This window comes from Triticum dicoccoides, chromosome 6B (genome assembly GCF_002162155.2).
Source record: "Triticum dicoccoides isolate Atlit2015 ecotype Zavitan chromosome 6B, WEW_v2.0, whole genome shotgun sequence".
Taxonomy (NCBI): Eukaryota; Viridiplantae; Streptophyta; class Magnoliopsida; order Poales; family Poaceae; genus Triticum; species Triticum dicoccoides.
The window spans coordinates 265,822,043-265,825,536 of NC_041391.1; positions in this window are offsets into that span (position 1 = coordinate 265,822,043).

A 3,494-nucleotide genomic window follows, 5' to 3' on the forward strand; every position below is an offset into this window, starting at 1 on the left:
CTGCTGGAAGCCGGCCCCCTTAGGTTCGGCTGGTCTGGCTTCCGCTGTCTTCCGGGCTCTCACTGTCTGGTAGGGCCCACCACCTGCAGGCCGTACCTACAGGCCGTCGTGGGAACAGGGCTCCGCCTATCCGGAATGACGTCAAGGGGGAAGTGGCAACAGTGCCACATCGTGCGGAGATCTCCGCCTGTATGGGGCACTGTGGCCACGCCAAGCCCGGGATTCGGGGGTGAGGGACGGCACTGTAGCCTCACCCTGTCTTGTCCTCTTGATGAGGGGCGCAGATTCTGAGGGCGCCGGATGGACGCCTGCTAGAAGCCGGCCTCTACGGAGGCCGTCTGCTAGGAGTCGGTCCATCTTGGTGCCGTCTGCTGGTGCTCGGCCGTCTTCGGGCAGCCGGTCGTTGAGCCAGCTAGCCACCGGAAGGCGGTGCTTCATTCTGGAGTCTTGTGGGGCGAAGCCGGCCCAATGTCTTGAAAGACTCAGGGACTCGGGTCAGGCTACCCATGTCCCATTACTCCGACAGTAGTCCCCGAAGCTGGTGAGGCGTTGCGGCTGACAGGCCATGAAGCCTCAGTAGTTTCCTTCCTTGCTGCCCTCTGATCGAACGCTCTGTCCGCCTTGTGATGCGCCGGCTGCGGGAGCTGATTTGACAAGACGGGCTCGTCCGGCGATTTCGAACACCAAGGCGGGAAGCAGATGGCATGTCTGCTAAGCTTCCCTAGGCCTGCTGCCCGCCCCGAGCATGCCACGCGGCGCACATCAGCCTGGCCAGCCTGCCACCCCACGCTCTTGATGGGACGTGACAGCGGGCCGGGCCCGCCACCACCGGGCCTCGGCATGCGGGCTGATCTGCTGCGGCCGAGGCGGGTGGTTGTGATTCCCACGGGAGTTACTATGTAGTAACTCTGCATAGTAATCGGGGGGTCGTGGGGTCGTGGGTGCAGTTAATCCCACGATCCCACGTTCCGCCCCCTCAGCTTCGCAGTCCGAGGGCTATAAGTAGGGCGAGGTAGGGGAGCGACGGAGCACGCGCGCCCTCCTCCCGCTCTTTCTTCCTCCTCTCTGTGCTGCTGCTGCTCCGTGCCCGCCGTAGCACCGCCGCAGCTCGCCGTCATCAAGATTCTTCTTCCCGCGCAACCCCGCTTGGACGCCATGGCGCGCGAGAAGGGGGGAGACTGGGACGGCTCGGTGGTGATCGGGGATCACCTCACCTTTCTCCGGGCCACGCGCCGGATGCCCAACGCAGCCTTCGCCAAGGTGTGAGTGCCACCGCGGGAGGATATCTCACCGGCGCCGCAGGGGGACGAGCGGGTCGTCTTCTGCTCACATTTCCTCCGCGGCTTCGGCCTCCCGGCGAGCGGGTTCCTCCACTCATTCATGGAGTTTTGCCACATCCAGCCGCACCACTTGACGCCCAACACCGTGACGCTGCTGTCTGCCTTCGTGAGGGCATGCGAGGGCTACCTCGACATCCTCCCCACCATCAAGCTGTGGGGGCCTTTCTTTTATGCCAAACTGGGCACCTCCACCAAGGAGACGGCGGCCGAGTGCGGTGCCTTCGTCGCCGTGCGCGGGTTGTCGAAGAAGAACGCCTTCCCGGTCATCAAGCTGTCACAGTCGATGAAACCGTGGCAGCAATCATACTTTTACATGGAGAACGCCGACCTGGCAATCAACTTCATCAACCTGCCTCCCTACGAGGCTGGCCCCCTGTTGGGCCTCGGGCCAACTGGGGCTACAAGCCGAAGCCTGTATCGGCCGACACGGCCGCAGCCATCAACCGGCTCCGGGTGGTGATGGAGGCGGAGGGTCTCGTGGCGTCTGACTGTCTGATCGCCTTTGTCGAGCGCCGGGTTCTCCCGCTCCAAGGCCGTCCTCATCTGATCTGTCGGATGAGCGGGCACCACGACCCATGCCGGATGTGCACAAAGGACATGCCAACTGCCGAGGTGGCCCGAATGGTGAACGAGATCTCTGACTTCAAGGTGTCAGAGGGGCCCTGGCGGTTCGGCAAGCGGCCATACTCCCGTGACAAGCCGCCGCCTGCCGTAAGTCTCTTAGCTTATCCTTTTTAGTTCTTGCCTTGGTCTTGGTCTTGGTATGAAGTGGTCCTTCTTTGGATCACAGATCTACATGTCCTCGGCGATGGCCGCCATCATGGGGCCGGGTGGTGACTACCAGCCGGACCGGGAGGTGAGCGACGTGGATGACCCCAACATGGGGGCGGCCGCCTTGGAGGACGACGCCGTAGGCGGCAGCGACGGAGCAGGCGGCTCCGAAGAAGAGGGCGGCGTGGAGACTTGGCCCGATGACGACGACGAGGAAGATGAGCCGCGCCCCGCTTGGGGCGCTGTTAACACATGCGCCGGCCCCTCCGCTGAGCCATCCGCCCGAGGCGGCAAGCGCAAATGGATGGAAGGCGCCGCCTTGTTTGGTAGCGCGCCGAAGAAGCCCAAGAACCCGGCCGCCGCGACCCGGCGGAAGGAGGCTGCGGCGAAGCTGGCCAAGTTCCAGAGGTAGCCGAAGGCGCTGCCCATGGTGTCGGCGTAAGTATTTCTCTTACGCTTTCCCTTTCTTGCCGATCTAGCCTAAAAATTTCTGCCTTGCTTTCTTATCTCAGGGCCCCGCTCACCCTCAACAAGTCGGCCGCCGCCTCTGTCATCAGGTCGGCAGAGACCTCCGCCACTACCCGGCGAATCGTTCCGGCCACTGACCTCCGGGAGGCGCAGGAGCAAAATGCGCAGGAGGTGCGCGAGGAGCAGGAAGCCGCCCGCTTGGAGAAGGCGGAGGCTGACAAGGCGGAGGCGTCCATGCTAAAGAAGCTGGCGGAGGCGGAAGCTGATGCCGCGGCGAAGGAGCGGCTCGCGGAGGCCGCGCGCCGCTAGGAGCCGCTGCTCGTCGCTCCCCTGAATTCCGCGCCACCTGTGTCAGAGTTCGTGGCGACGACTGGGGGAGCCGGCAACGAGTAGCCGGTCATGGAGAGGGAGGGCGGCGACGTTGCCATGCCGGACGTTGTCGTGCCTCCACCACCGCCGACTGGCGGAGCACAAGACAGGCAGCTGGCCGCCCCACCGGCGTCACCAGCCGGGAACGAGGTGGTGACGAGCCCAACTCCTGAGGCCAGCACACCCATGCGCCGTCATCTTGCGAAGGCGGTCTCAGCACCGCGACCATTGGAGGCCGGTGCTGCGAGCTCGTCGGTCCTGGACACCGAGGCGACAAGCGCCGTGCCCTCCGGCTGGGTGCGTGGAGGCGGGATAGGAGCCTTGAACCAGGCGGCCCTCGACGTCCAGGCCAAGCTCCAGGCTAAAGCCGACGCCCTCAAGTGGTGCAACGAGGCATTCCTGGACTCGCGAGCGGCCATCCGGGTATGCTTCTTTCTCCTTTATTTTTGATGCTTTTATTTCTTGGTGGGGGCGTGCCAGCGCACCCACTGGGTGTAGTCCCCATGTTTTGGGCCGGCTGCTGAGCAGGCGGTCCGGAACTTTAAC